We start from the raw sequence: 16,413 nt of genomic DNA, 5'->3' as shown, positions 1-16,413 counted from the left end.
CCATGATAAAGGGACTATTGGAAATGATACATACATGGAAACCCCTGTGGTCCAGTGGGTAAGTTCCTGCCTTCCACCCAGGTGACCAGGGTTCAAATCCCGGGTTTGGCACCAGATGACTGAAGCAGAGGTAAGTCAGTAAGTAAAATGTGCATGTGTGTGTGGAGCTGTGATTGGTGGATGTAAGAGTGGTTGGTATGTGGATGGAGAGAGTGGTTGGTGTGTCAGGGCAGAGAGAGTGAGGTTGGGTCCAGGCCTAGTGGGAGTAGAGTAGAGGGGAGGAGCCAAAGAGGGGGAGTGTGAATGGGTGGAGTAAGAAAGGAGAGCAGGGGCGGTATGGTTGGGGGAAGGAGCCTAGGGAGAGGTGGAGGCATAGAGCCTAGGAGGGACCAAGGGGAGGGGCATGTGTAGAGAGGGGTGGAGCCACAGAGGAAAGGGAGGAGTAGGAAGGGTTCACAGAAGTAGGCAGAGTCTGGTGCAATAGGTCAGGGGGTGGAGCATAGAGGAGTGAGGCCAACAAGGAAAGAGTGCTCCTCCCCCTTCAGCAAACAGCGGGGGGTGACCCCAACATTTTATGACCGCTCCCTCCCCCCCCACTACAGAGTGGGGGGGGGGGCAAATTTTGGGGAGCAGTGTAAAAAAGGGGTGTTGGGATGCATTATAAAAGAGGGTGCTAGAAGGCACAGAATGATGTGGTTTGGCTTTGGGTGCGCTAAACATCATTTTTTTTGCCCCCATCCCCTTTTTTGGGGGGAAGGGGGTGTACCCCAAAAGTATAGGGGCAACAGAGGGAACTTAGGGGAACAGGCTAAGGGCACTTTTTTATTACCGACCACAAGGGGGGGCACCACACAGACATACTGTAATTATGGTATTGAAAGAGGTGACAGCAAGGAGCATGTGGTACGACACGGCGAGACGGGACAAGTCACCCCAAGTTTTTATTGCCCCCCCCTGCCCTCGCAGGATCTGTTATGAGGTCTCTTGGGGTAGTTGTATTGAAAACAGATGCTTAAGACACTGAAGGGAAGGGGAATGTTGACAAGCGTGTGTCCCCCATTGTGTGAGTACTTTCTTGTGCGATACCCTCTTCTTCATTCACTCACCACAAAGGAGCAGCCACAAAATGACAATTGCTGTGATGGTAGTACTAAAAGGGGCTTTATAAGGTAGAGAACCAGAAGGAAGGCGAGCTTCAAGTGGCACTTCGAGGAAGTGGGTCAACAGGAAGCAGAGATGCCCGCTATGACAGCTGAGAGCATTAAAATTTGGTAAATAAGGCGGATGGTTTGGGGAAGTAGATGAATGAGTCAGGGAGACGGCGCATGTGGCAATTGGTTGGATGCGGCATAGAGAATAATCATGGCATGCAAACTAGGCAGTAGTCCCTGAATTGGCAGCGTCTGCAGAGAGTTTGGGGTGCTTGACAAGTGATTTGTCTTCCTTGGATTGGGTATATAATCCACAGAGGGAAGGTCACAGCTTATAGTGAGGCAGATGGTGTATATCGGATTTAAAGAAGGGTAGTTTGAGTGTGCGGAGAGGGGCTGCACGGAGTGGTAAGTGGATGGGGTGCCGAGCAATGTGCATCCAACTGGTCACTGGAGGCTGGACAGTGGCAAAAGCACCTGGGTTACTGGGAGAATTACAAATGGAGGGCCAAAAGGAAGGGTGTTTATGGTCATTCAGATACTAAGACGGAACATTTGAGTGGCAATGAGATGGGGGTATTGAGAAGTCACAAATGGTGTCCCGGGTTAGAGGTATGGGGATCAGATATTCCTGCTAGGGTGTAATGTGCCACCCTGCCCCTTTTTTTGTGCAGCCTGGTTCCCTCTCTAGTTTCTCTCCAGTGTCTTTCTATCCTGCAGATGATTAGAGCAAGCTTCCTAAAGTTTTTCTTGGCCTCATATCCCCAATTACGTGCCTGACATGCCTGGCCTAAGGATACTCCCAAAGAGTGTGCTACTTATATTCTGGGAAGAGCCTCACTAGTTCTGCCTATTTATGCAGCAACAAGGCAAATCTTACAACCTGCAAAGTTGGAAGCTTTGAGATGAAGTAAAGGTTTTTATTTTTCGGGAAAATGCTCTTTTATGCTTCATCTCCCATCTGAAGGCCATGGGCTCCTGTTCTTCTATCACGTGTCCTTTCAAAGAGACAGATGACACACTCACCCAATCACTCAGCAAACATCTATGCTTTAACTCTGTCGTCTTGCCGTTTTCCCTCCAAGTGCTCTCCCTTCCCCACAAATGCAGGATAATCTTTCCTCATTACTCATTCACTCGCTTATTGTAGTCCTCCGCTCCACAGGCCCAGCAAAGACCAACAAAGACAAGCAGTACGTCAGCAAACAGATTTAACACTTCTCTCTTCTATTATGGTCATACTGCTGCCCTCTAGTAACACTACATGGCAACTGCAGCATGATGATGTGATTTTGAAGGGGGCTGTCCTATGCAAATAATGTTCTCCCATGATTATTTTGGCCTGAGACATTCACAGGCTTCCATCATGATATGGCCTCCAACATATGGTTTTCAGCAGAATTTTAAGCTTGACAACTTGTCTTACGCTAAGCTTTTCCCACTCGAAGGCCGCTCATGGGACAGCACCCTCATTTAGCAGGGTGCCAAATTGTCTGCAGTCTTCCTCTCAACAGAACATGGGCGTTCGTGGGCGTTCGGGGGGGCCTTGCTTGCTAGCTAGAGACTGAGCGCTGGGTTGTTTAAAGACCCAGGGCCAGGCCAGGCCAGGCCAGCTGCTGCAACAGGCATGATGCAGGCCCAATGAAGCACACGCCGGACTTTACCCTTTTCTGCCTCTTGAAAACTTCAACATGTCTGTCTTCTGATTGCACCTAATAAAGGGAGTTTGACCAGCTCCAAACTTTAACCATCATTTGGTGAGTGAGAGCTAACACTAGGCCAATATGCCTAGCCAGCAGCACAGGCACTATCCCCCTGATTACACAGCTCTGTTCACACCAAAATGAAAAATCCCCACCACTCGACCTATTTTACTATTTGTGGGAGGCTTACTTCGGCTCAGTTATGCCCCCTAGGCCACATTCGCGCTACAAAATGACAAATTCAAAGACAAAAAATCAATAGATTGATAACTGAAGATAATGCTTTACCCATATTTCACCTACTAATGAAGAAGGGGGCTTTATGGGAGTCAGGAGAGAAAATATTTATAATTTTCGGGCACTCGTGCAAAAAAGAGTGTCTGAAATTGCTCCTGGTTTTTATAAAATCGAAATATTAGTTAATGGGGAAAAAAGAAAAAAAATACAATTTTTACCAGCCATGGCGGGATTCGAACCCTTGTCCTGGGGAGCTTTCAGCATTAGAGGCAGATGACATTACCACTGAGCTATTGCTCCTTACTGGGAAAGAGGGATTCAGGAGCATCTATAAGCTACACACAGGCCCCCTGGTCTACATGACACACCATAGCCATGATAAAGGGACTATTGGAAATGATACATACATGGAAACCCCTGTGGTCCAGTGGGTAAGTTCCTGCCTTCCACCCAGGTGACCAGGGTTCAAATCCCGGGTTTGGCACCAGATGACTGATGGCGGTGAAGCAGAGGTAAGTCAGTAAGTAAAATGTGCATGTGTGTGTGGAGCTGTGTTTGGTGGATGTAAGAGTGGTTGGTATGTGGATGGAGAGAGTGGTTGGTGTGTCAGGGGAGAGTGAGGTTGGGTCCAGGCCTAGTGGGAGTAGAGTAGAGGGGAGGAGCCAAAGAGGGGGAGTGTGAATGGGTGGAGTAAGAAAGGAGAGCAGGGGCGGTATGGTTGGGGGAAGGAGCCTAGGGAGAGGTGGAGGCATAGAGCCTAGGAGGGACCAAGGGGAGGGGCATGTGTAGAGAGGGGTGGAGCCACAGAGGAAAGGGAGGAGTAGGAAGGGTTCACAGAAGTAGGCAGAGTCTGGTGCAATAGGTCAGGGGGAGGAGCATAGAGGAGTGAGGCCAACAAGGAAAGAGTGCTCCTCCCCCTTCAGCAAACAGCGGGGGGTGACCCCAACATTTTATGACCGCTCCCTCCCCCCCCACTACAGAGTGGGGGGGGGGGGCAAATTTTGGGGAGCAGTGTAAAAAAGGGGTGTTGGGATGCATTATAAAAGAGGGTGCTAGAAGGCACAGAATGATGTGTTTTGGCTTTGGGTGCGCTAAACATCATTTATTTTGCCCCCCCCTTTCTGGGGGGAGGGGGGTGTAGCCCAAAAGTATAGGGGCAACAGAGGGAACTTAGGGGAACAGGCTTAGGGCACTTTTTTATTACCGACCACAAGGGGGGGCACCACACAGACATACTGTAATTATGGTATTGAAAGAGGTGACAGCAAGGAGCATGTGGTACGACACGGCGAGACGGGACAAGTCACCCCAAGTTTTTATTGCCCCCCCCCTGCCCTCGCAGGATCTGTTATGAGGTCTCTTGGGGTAGTTGTATTGAAAACAGATGCTTAAGACACTGAAGGGAAGGGGAATGTTGACAAGCGTGTGTCCCCCATTGTGTGGGTACTTTCTTGTGCGATACCCTCTTCTTCATTCACTCACCACAAAGGAGCAGCCACAAAATGACAATTGGTGTGATGGTAGTACTAAAAGGGGCTTTATAAGGTAGAGAACCAGAAGGAAGGCGAGCTTCAAGTGGCGCTCGGAGGAAGTGGGTCAACAGGAAGCAGAGATGCCCGCTATGACAGCTGAGAGCATTAAAATTTGGTAAATAAGGCGGATGGTTTGGGGAAGTAGATGAATGAGTCAGGGAGACGGCGCATGTGGCAATTGGTTGGATGCGGCATAGAGAATAATCATGGCATGCAAACTAGGCAGTAGTCCCTGAATTGGCAGCGTCTGCAGAGAGTTTGGGGTGCTTGACAAGTGATTTGCCTTCCTTGGATTGGGTATATAATCCACAGAGGGAAGGTCACAGCTTATAGTGAGGCAGATCGTGTATATCGGATTTAAAGAAGGGTAGTTTGAGTGTGCGGAGAGGGGCTGCACGGAGTGGTAAGTGGATGGGGTGCCGAGCAATGTGCATCCAACTGGTCACTGGAGGCTGGACGGTGGCAAAAGCACCTGGGTTACTGGGAGAATTACAAATGGAGGGCCAAAAGGAAGGGTGTTTATGGTCATTCAGATACTAAGACGGAACATTTGAGTGGCAATGAGATGGGGCTATTGAGAAGTCACAAATGGTGTCCCGGGTTAGAGGTATGGGGATCAGATATTCCTGCTAGGGTGTAATGTGCCACCCTGCCCCTTTTTTTGTGCAGCCTGGTTCCCTCTCTAGTTTCTCTCCAGTGTCTTTCTATCCTGCAGATGATTAGAGCAAGCTTCCTAAAGTTTTTCTTGGCCTCATATCCCCAATTACGTGCCTGACATGCCTGGCCTGAGGATACTCCCAAAGAGTGTGCTACTTATATTCTGGGAAGAGCCTCACTAGTTCTGCCTATTTATGCAGCAACAAGGCAAATCTTACAACCTGCAAAGTTGGAAGCTTTGAAAATGAAGTAAAGGTTTTTATTTTTCGGGAAAATGCTCTTCTATGCTTCATCTCCCATCTGAAGGCCATGGGCTCCTTTTCTTCTCTCACGTGTCCTTTCAAAGAGACAGATGACACACTCACCCAATCACTCAGCAAACATCTATGCTTTAACTCTGTCGTCTTGCCGTTTTCCCTCCAAGTGCTCTACCTTCCCCACAAATGCAGGATAATCTTTCCTCATTACTCATTCACTCGCTTATTGTAGTCCTCCGCTCCACAGGCCCAGCAAAGACCAACAAAGACAAGCAGTACGTCAGCAAACAGGTTTAACACTTCTCTCTTCTATTATTATGGTCATACTGCTGCCCTCTAGTAACACTACATGGCAACTGCAGCATGATGATGTGATTTTGAAGGGGGCTGTCCTATGCAAATAATGTCCTCCCATGATTATTTTGGCCTGAGACATTCACAGGCTTCCATCATGATATGGCCTCCAACATATGGTTTTCAGCAGAATTTTAAGCTTGACAACTTGTCTTACGCTAAGCTTTTCCCACTCGAAGGCCGCTCATGGGAACAGCACCCTCATTTAGCAGGGTGCCAAATTGTCTGCAGTCTTCCTCTCAACAGAACATGGGCGTTCGTGGGCGTTCGGGGGCCTTGCTTGCTAGCTAGAGACTGAGCGCTGGGTTGTTTAAAGACCCAGACCCAGACCCAGGGCCAGGCCAGGCCAGCTGCTGCAACAGGCATGATGCAGGCCCAATGAAGCACACGCCGGACTTTACCCTTTTCTGCCTCTTGAAAACTTCAACATGTCTGTCTTCTGATTGCACCTAATAAAGGGAGTTCCCATCATTTGGTGAGTGAGAGCTAACACTAGGCCAATATGCCTAGCCAGCAGCACAGGCACTATCCCCCTGATTACACAGCTCTGTTCACACCAAAATGAAAAATCCCCACCACTCGACCTATTTTACTATTTGTGGGAGGCTTACTTCGGCTCAGTTATGCCCCCTAGGCCACATTCGCGCTACAAAATGCCAAATTCAAAGACAAAAAATCAATAGATTGATAACTGAAGATAATGCTTTACCCATATTTCACCTACTAATGAAGAAGGGGGCTTTATGGGAGTCAGGAGAGAAAATATTTATAATTTTCGGGCACTCGTGCAAAAAAGAGTGTCTGAAATTGCTCCTGGTTTTTATAAAATCGAAATATTAGTTAATGGGGAAAAAAGAAAAAAAATACAATTTTTACCAGCCATGGCGGGATTCGAACCCTTGTCCTGGGGAGCTTTCAGCATTAGAGGCAGATGACATTACCACTGAGCTATTGCTCCTTACTGGGAAAGAGGGATTCAGGAGCATCTATAAGCTACACACAGGCCCCCTGGTCTACATGACACACCATAGCCATGATAAAGGGACTATTGGAAATGATACATACATGGAAACCCCTGTGGTCCAGTGGGTAAGTGCCTGCCTTCCACCCAGGTGACCAGGGTTCAAATCCCGGGTTCGGCACCAGATGACTGATGGCGGTGAAGCAGAGGTAAGTCAGTAAGTAAAATGTGCGTGTGTGTGGAGGTGTGATTGGTGGATGTAAGAGTGGTTGGTATGTGGATGGAGAGAGTGGTTGGTGTGTCAGGGCAGAGAGCGTGAGGTTGGGTCCAGGCCTAGTGGGAGTAGAGTAGAGGGGAGGAGCCAAAGAGGGGGAGTGTGAATGGGTGGAGTAAGAAAGGAGAGCAGGGGCGGTATGGTTGGGGGAAGGAGCCTAGGGAGAGGTGGAGGCATAGAGCCTAGGAGGGACCAAGGGGAGGGGCATGTGTAGAGAAGGGTGGAGCCACAGAGGGAAGGGAGGAGTAGGAAGGGTTCACAGAAGTAGGCAGAGTCTGGTGCAATAGGTCAGGGGGTGGAGCATAGAGGAGTGAGGCCAACAAGGAAAGAGTGCTCCTCCCCCTTCAGCAAACAGCGGGGGGTGACCCCAACATTTTATGACCGCTCCCTCCCCCCCCACTACAGAGTGGGGGGGGGGGGGGCAAATTTTGGGGAGCAGTGTAAAAAAGGGGTGTTGGGGTGCATTATAAAAGAGGGTGCTAGAAGGCACAGAATGATGTGGTTTGGCTTTGGGTGCGCTAAACATCATTTTTTTTGCCCCCATCCCCTTTTTTGGGGGGAAGGGGGTGTACCCCAAAAGTATAGGGGCAACAGAGAGAACTTAGGGGAACAGGCTTAGGGCACTTTTTTATTACCGACCACAAGGGGGGGCACCACACAGACATACTGTAATTATGGTATTGAAAGAGGTGACAGCAAGGAGCATGTGGTACGACACGGCGAGACGGGACAAGTCACCCCAAGTTTTTATTGCCCCCCCCTGCCCTCGCAGGATCTGTTATGAGGTCTCTTGGGGTAGTTGTATTGAAAACAGATGCTTAAGACACTGAAGGGAAGGGGAATGTTGACAAGCGTGTGTCCCCCATTGTGTGAGTACTTTCTTGTGCGATACCCTCTTCTTCATTCACTCACCACAAAGGAGCAGCCACAAAATGACAATTGCTGTGATGGTAGTACTAAAAGGGGCTTTATAAGGTAGAGAACCAGAAGGAAGGCGAGCTTCAAGTGGCACTTCGAGGAAGTGGGTCAACAGGAAGCAGAGATGCCCGCTATGACAGCTGAGAGCATTAAAATTTGGTAAATAAGGCGGATGGTTTGGGGAAGTAGATGAATGAGTCAGGGAGACGGCGCATGTGGCAATTGGTTGGATGCGGCATAGAGAATAATCATGGCATGCAAACTAGGCAGTAGTCCCTGAATTGGCAGCGTCTGCAGAGAGTTTGGGGTGCTTGACAAGTGATTTGTCTTCCTTGGATTGGGTATATAATCCACAGAGGGAAGGTCACAGCTTATAGTGAGGCAGATGGTGTATATCGGATTTAAAGAAGGGTAGTTTGAGTGTGCGGAGAGGGGCTGCACGGAGTGGTAAGTGGATGGGGTGCCGAGCAATGTGCATCCAACTGGTCACTGGAGGCTGGACAGTGGCAAAAGCACCTGGGTTACTGGGAGAATTACAAATGGAGGGCCAAAAGGAAGGGTGTTTATGGTCATTCAGATACTAAGACGGAACATTTGAGTGGCAATGAGATGGGGGTATTGAGAAGTCACAAATGGTGTCCCGGGTTAGAGGTATGGGGATCAGATATTCCTGCTAGGGTGTAATGTGCCACCCTGCCCCTTTTTTTGTGCAGCCTGGTTCCCTCTCTAGTTTCTCTCCAGTGTCTTTCTATCCTGCAGATGATTAGAGCAAGCTTCCTAAAGTTTTTCTTGGCCTCATATCCCCAATTACGTGCCTGACATGCCTGGCCTAAGGATACTCCCAAAGAGTGTGCTACTTATATTCTGGGAAGAGCCTCACTAGTTCTGCCTATTTATGCAGCAACAAGGCAAATCTTACAACCTGCAAAGTTGGAAGCTTTGAGATGAAGTAAAGGTTTTTATTTTTCGGGAAAATGCTCTTCTATGCTTCATCTCCCATCTGAAGGCCATGGGCTCCTGTTCTTCTATCACGTGTCCTTTCAAAGAGACAGATGACACACTCACCCAATCACTCAGCAAACATCTATGCTTTAACTCTGTCGTCTTGCCGTTTTCCCTCCAAGTGCTCTCCCTTCCCCACAAATGCAGGATAATCTTTCCTCATTACTCATTCACTCGCTTATTGTAGTCCTCCGCTCCACAGGCCCAGCAAAGACCAACAAAGACAAGCAGTACGTCAGCAAACAGATTTAACACTTCTCTCTTCTATTATGGTCATACTGCTGCCCTCTAGTAACACTACATGGCAACTGCAGCATGATGATGTGATTTTGAAGGGGGCTGTCCTATGCAAATAATGTTCTCCCATGATTATTTTGGCCTGAGACATTCACAGGCTTCCATCATGATATGGCCTCCAACATATGGTTTTCAGCAGAATTTTAAGCTTGACAACTTGTCTTACGCTAAGCTTTTCCCACTCGAAGGCCGCTCATGGGACAGCACCCTCATTTAGCAGAGTGCCAAATTGTCTGCAGTCTTCCTCTCAACAGAACATGGGCGTTCGTGGGCGTTCGGGGGGCCTTGCTTGCTAGCTAGAGACTGAGCGCTGGGTTGTTTAAAGACCCAGGGCCAGGCCAGGCCAGGCCAGCTGCTGCAACAGGCATGATGCAGGCCCAATGAAGCACACGCCGGACTTTACCCTTTTCTGCCTCTTGAAAACTTCAACATGTCTGTCTTCTGATTGCACCTAATAAAGGGAGTTTGACCAGCTCCAAACTTTAATCATCATTTGGTGAGTGAGAGCTAACACTAGGCCAATATGCCTAGCCAGCAGCACAGGCACTATCCCCCTGATTACACAGCTCTGTTCACACCAAAATGAAAAATCCCCACCACTCGACCTATTTTACTATTTGTGGGAGGCTTACTTCGGCTCAGTTATGCCCCCTAGGCCACATTCGCGCTACAAAATGCCAAATTCAAAGACAAAAAATCAATAGATTGATAACTGAAGATAATGCTTTACCCATATTTCACCTACTAATGAAGAAGGGGGCTTTATGGGAGTCAGGAGAGAAAATATTTATAATTTTCGGGCACTCGTGCAAAAAAGAGTGTCTGAAATTGCTCCTGGTTTTTATAAAATCGAAATATTAGTTAATGGGGAAAAAAGAAAAAAAATACAATTTTTACCAGCCATGGTGGAATTCGAACCCTTATCCTGGGGAGCTTTCAGCATTAGAGGCAGATGACATTACCACTGAGCTATTGCTCCTTACTGGGAAAGAGGGATTCAGGAGCATCTATAAGCTACACACAGGCCCCCTGGTCTACATGACACACCATAGCCATGATAAAGGGACTATTGGAAATGATACATACATGGAAACCCCTGTGGTCCAGTGGGTAAGTTCCTGCCTTCCACCCAGGTGACCAGGGTTCAAATCCCGGGTTTGGCACCAGATGACTGAAGCAGAGGTAAGTCAGTAAGTAAAATGTGCATGTGTGTGTGGAGCTGTGATTGGTGGATGTAAGAGTGGTTGGTATGTGGATGGAGAGAGTGGTTGGTGTGTCAGGGCAGAGAGAGTGAGGTTGGGTCCAGGCCTAGTGGGAGTAGAGTAGAGGGGAGGAGCCAAAGAGGGGGAGTGTGAATGGGTGGAGTAAGAAAGGAGAGCAGGGGCGGTATGGTTGGGGGAAGGAGCCTAGGGAGAGGTGGAGGCATAGAGCCTAGGAGGGACCAAGGGGAGGGGCATGTGTAGAGAGGGGTGGAGCCACAGAGGAAAGGGAGGAGTAGGAAGGGTTCACAGAAGTAGGCAGAGTCTGGTGCAATAGGTCAGGGGGTGGAGCATAGAGGAGTGAGGCCAACAAGGAAAGAGTGCTCCTCCCCCTTCAGCAAACAGCGGGGGGTGACCCCAACATTTTATGACCGCTCCCTCCCCCCCCACTACAGAGTGGGGGGGGGGGCAAATTTTGGGGAGCAGTGTAAAAAAGGGGTGTTGGGATGCATTATAAAAGAGGGTGCTAGAAGGCACAGAATGATGTGGTTTGGCTTTGGGTGCGCTAAACATCATTTTTTTTGCCCCCATCCCCTTTTTTGGGGGGAAGGGGGTGTACCCCAAAAGTATAGGGGCAACAGAGGGAACTTAGGGGAACAGGCTAAGGGCACTTTTTTATTACCGACCACAAGGGGGGGCACCACACAGACATACTGTAATTATGGTATTGAAAGAGGTGACAGCAAGGAGCATGTGGTACGACACGGCGAGACGGGACAAGTCACCCCAAGTTTTTATTGCCCCCCCCTGCCCTCGCAGGATCTGTTATGAGGTCTCTTGGGGTAGTTGTATTGAAAACAGATGCTTAAGACACTGAAGGGAAGGGGAATGTTGACAAGCGTGTGTCCCCCATTGTGTGAGTACTTTCTTGTGCGATACCCTCTTCTTCATTCACTCACCACAAAGGAGCAGCCACAAAATGACAATTGCTGTGATGGTAGTACTAAAAGGGGCTTTATAAGGTAGAGAACCAGAAGGAAGGCGAGCTTCAAGTGGCACTTCGAGGAAGTGGGTCAACAGGAAGCAGAGATGCCCGCTATGACAGCTGAGAGCATTAAAATTTGGTAAATAAGGCGGATGGTTTGGGGAAGTAGATGAATGAGTCAGGGAGACGGCGCATGTGGCAATTGGTTGGATGCGGCATAGAGAATAATCATGGCATGCAAACTAGGCAGTAGTCCCTGAATTGGCAGCGTCTGCAGAGAGTTTGGGGTGCTTGACAAGTGATTTGTCTTCCTTGGATTGGGTATATAATCCACAGAGGGAAGGTCACAGCTTATAGTGAGGCAGATGGTGTATATCGGATTTAAAGAAGGGTAGTTTGAGTGTGCGGAGAGGGGCTGCACGGAGTGGTAAGTGGATGGGGTGCCGAGCAATGTGCATCCAACTGGTCACTGGAGGCTGGACAGTGGCAAAAGCACCTGGGTTACTGGGAGAATTACAAATGGAGGGCCAAAAGGAAGGGTGTTTATGGTCATTCAGATACTAAGACGGAACATTTGAGTGGCAATGAGATGGGGGTATTGAGAAGTCACAAATGGTGTCCCGGGTTAGAGGTATGGGGATCAGATATTCCTGCTAGGGTGTAATGTGCCACCCTGCCCCTTTTTTTGTGCAGCCTGGTTCCCTCTCTAGTTTCTCTCCAGTGTCTTTCTATCCTGCAGATGATTAGAGCAAGCTTCCTAAAGTTTTTCTTGGCCTCATATCCCCAATTACGTGCCTGACATGCCTGGCCTAAGGATACTCCCAAAGAGTGTGCTACTTATATTCTGGGAAGAGCCTCACTAGTTCTGCCTATTTATGCAGCAACAAGGCAAATCTTACAACCTGCAAAGTTGGAAGCTTTGAGATGAAGTAAAGGTTTTTATTTTTCGGGAAAATGCTCTTTTATGCTTCATCTCCCATCTGAAGGCCATGGGCTCCTGTTCTTCTATCACGTGTCCTTTCAAAGAGACAGATGACACACTCACCCAATCACTCAGCAAACATCTATGCTTTAACTCTGTCGTCTTGCCGTTTTCCCTCCAAGTGCTCTCCCTTCCCCACAAATGCAGGATAATCTTTCCTCATTACTCATTCACTCGCTTATTGTAGTCCTCCGCTCCACAGGCCCAGCAAAGACCAACAAAGACAAGCAGTACGTCAGCAAACAGATTTAACACTTCTCTCTTCTATTATGGTCATACTGCTGCCCTCTAGTAACACTACATGGCAACTGCAGCATGATGATGTGATTTTGAAGGGGGCTGTCCTATGCAAATAATGTTCTCCCATGATTATTTTGGCCTGAGACATTCACAGGCTTCCATCATGATATGGCCTCCAACATATGGTTTTCAGCAGAATTTTAAGCTTGACAACTTGTCTTACGCTAAGCTTTTCCCACTCGAAGGCCGCTCATGGGACAGCACCCTCATTTAGCAGGGTGCCAAATTGTCTGCAGTCTTCCTCTCAACAGAACATGGGCGTTCGTGGGCGTTCGGGGGGGCCTTGCTTGCTAGCTAGAGACTGAGCGCTGGGTTGTTTAAAGACCCAGGGCCAGGCCAGGCCAGGCCAGCTGCTGCAACAGGCATGATGCAGGCCCAATGAAGCACACGCCGGACTTTACCCTTTTCTGCCTCTTGAAAACTTCAACATGTCTGTCTTCTGATTGCACCTAATAAAGGGAGTTTGACCAGCTCCAAACTTTAACCATCATTTGGTGAGTGAGAGCTAACACTAGGCCAATATGCCTAGCCAGCAGCACAGGCACTATCCCCCTGATTACACAGCTCTGTTCACACCAAAATGAAAAATCCCCACCACTCGACCTATTTTACTATTTGTGGGAGGCTTACTTCGGCTCAGTTATGCCCCCTAGGCCACATTCGCGCTACAAAATGACAAATTCAAAGACAAAAAATCAATAGATTGATAACTGAAGATAATGCTTTACCCATATTTCACCTACTAATGAAGAAGGGGGCTTTATGGGAGTCAGGAGAGAAAATATTTATAATTTTCGGGCACTCGTGCAAAAAAGAGTGTCTGAAATTGCTCCTGGTTTTTATAAAATCGAAATATTAGTTAATGGGGAAAAAAGAAAAAAAATACAATTTTTACCAGCCATGGCGGGATTCGAACCCTTGTCCTGGGGAGCTTTCAGCATTAGAGGCAGATGACATTACCACTGAGCTATTGCTCCTTACTGGGAAAGAGGGATTCAGGAGCATCTATAAGCTACACACAGGCCCCCTGGTCTACATGACACACCATAGCCATGATAAAGGGACTATTGGAAATGATACATACATGGAAACCCCTGTGGTCCAGTGGGTAAGTTCCTGCCTTCCACCCAGGTGACCAGGGTTCAAATCCCGGGTTTGGCACCAGATGACTGATGGCGGTGAAGCAGAGGTAAGTCAGTAAGTAAAATGTGCATGTGTGTGTGGAGCTGTGTTTGGTGGATGTAAGAGTGGTTGGTATGTGGATGGAGAGAGTGGTTGGTGTGTCAGGGGAGAGTGAGGTTGGGTCCAGGCCTAGTGGGAGTAGAGTAGAGGGGAGGAGCCAAAGAGGGGGAGTGTGAATGGGTGGAGTAAGAAAGGAGAGCAGGGGCGGTATGGTTGGGGGAAGGAGCCTAGGGAGAGGTGGAGGCATAGAGCCTAGGAGGGACCAAGGGGAGGGGCATGTGTAGAGAGGGGTGGAGCCACAGAGGAAAGGGAGGAGTAGGAAGGGTTCACAGAAGTAGGCAGAGTCTGGTGCAATAGGTCAGGGGGAGGAGCATAGAGGAGTGAGGCCAACAAGGAAAGAGTGCTCCTCCCCCTTCAGCAAACAGCGGGGGGTGACCCCAACATTTTATGACCGCTCCCTCCCCCCCCACTACAGAGTGGGGGGGGGGGGCAAATTTTGGGGAGCAGTGTAAAAAAGGGGTGTTGGGATGCATTATAAAAGAGGGTGCTAGAAGGCACAGAATGATGTGTTTTGGCTTTGGGTGCGCTAAACATCATTTATTTTGCCCCCCCCTTTCTGGGGGGAGGGGGGTGTAGCCCAAAAGTATAGGGGCAACAGAGGGAACTTAGGGGAACAGGCTTAGGGCACTTTTTTATTACCGACCACAAGGGGGGGCACCACACAGACATACTGTAATTATGGTATTGAAAGAGGTGACAGCAAGGAGCATGTGGTACGACACGGCGAGACGGGACAAGTCACCCCAAGTTTTTATTGCCCCCCCCCTGCCCTCGCAGGATCTGTTATGAGGTCTCTTGGGGTAGTTGTATTGAAAACAGATGCTTAAGACACTGAAGGGAAGGGGAATGTTGACAAGCGTGTGTCCCCCATTGTGTGGGTACTTTCTTGTGCGATACCCTCTTCTTCATTCACTCACCACAAAGGAGCAGCCACAAAATGACAATTGGTGTGATGGTAGTACTAAAAGGGGCTTTATAAGGTAGAGAACCAGAAGGAAGGCGAGCTTCAAGTGGCGCTCGGAGGAAGTGGGTCAACAGGAAGCAGAGATGCCCGCTATGACAGCTGAGAGCATTAAAATTTGGTAAATAAGGCGGATGGTTTGGGGAAGTAGATGAATGAGTCAGGGAGACGGCGCATGTGGCAATTGGTTGGATGCGGCATAGAGAATAATCATGGCATGCAAACTAGGCAGTAGTCCCTGAATTGGCAGCGTCTGCAGAGAGTTTGGGGTGCTTGACAAGTGATTTGCCTTCCTTGGATTGGGTATATAATCCACAGAGGGAAGGTCACAGCTTATAGTGAGGCAGATCGTGTATATCGGATTTAAAGAAGGGTAGTTTGAGTGTGCGGAGAGGGGCTGCACGGAGTGGTAAGTGGATGGGGTGCCGAGCAATGTGCATCCAACTGGTCACTGGAGGCTGGACGGTGGCAAAAGCACCTGGGTTACTGGGAGAATTACAAATGGAGGGCCAAAAGGAAGGGTGTTTATGGTCATTCAGATACTAAGACGGAACATTTGAGTGGCAATGAGATGGGGCTATTGAGAAGTCACAAATGGTGTCCCGGGTTAGAGGTATGGGGATCAGATATTCCTGCTAGGGTGTAATGTGCCACCCTGCCCCTTTTTTTGTGCAGCCTGGTTCCCTCTCTAGTTTCTCTCCAGTGTCTTTCTATCCTGCAGATGATTAGAGCAAGCTTCCTAAAGTTTTTCTTGGCCTCATATCCCCAATTACGTGCCTGACATGCCTGGCCTGAGGATACTCCCAAAGAGTGTGCTACTTATATTCTGGGAAGAGCCTCACTAGTTCTGCCTATTTATGCAGCAACAAGGCAAATCTTACAACCTGCAAAGTTGGAAGCTTTGAAAATGAAGTAAAGGTTTTTATTTTTCGGGAAAATGCTCTTCTATGCTTCATCTCCCATCTGAAGGCCATGGGCTCCTTTTCTTCTCTCACGTGTCCTTTCAAAGAGACAGATGACACACTCACCCAATCACTCAGCAAACATCTATGCTTTAACTCTGTCGTCTTGCCGTTTTCCCTCCAAGTGCTCTACCTTCCCCACAAATGCAGGATAATCTTTCCTCATTACTCATTCACTCGCTTATTGTAGTCCTCCGCTCCACAGGCCCAGCAAAGACCAACAAAGACAAGCAGTACGTCAGCAAACAGGTTTAACACTTCTCTCTTCTATTATTATGGTCATACTGCTGCCCTCTAGTAACACTACATGGCAACTGCAGCATGATGATGTGATTTTGAAGGGGGCTGTCCTATGCAAATAATGTCCTCCCATGATTATTTTGGCCTGAGACATTCACAGGCTTCCATCATGATATGGCCTCCAACATATGGTTTTCAG

The sequence above is a fragment of the Pleurodeles waltl genome, chromosome 11 (assembly GCF_031143425.1).
Source record: "Pleurodeles waltl isolate 20211129_DDA chromosome 11, aPleWal1.hap1.20221129, whole genome shotgun sequence".
NCBI classification, from domain to species: Eukaryota; Metazoa; Chordata; class Amphibia; order Caudata; family Salamandridae; genus Pleurodeles; species Pleurodeles waltl.
Note: the sequence above shows the minus strand (reverse complement) of the source record.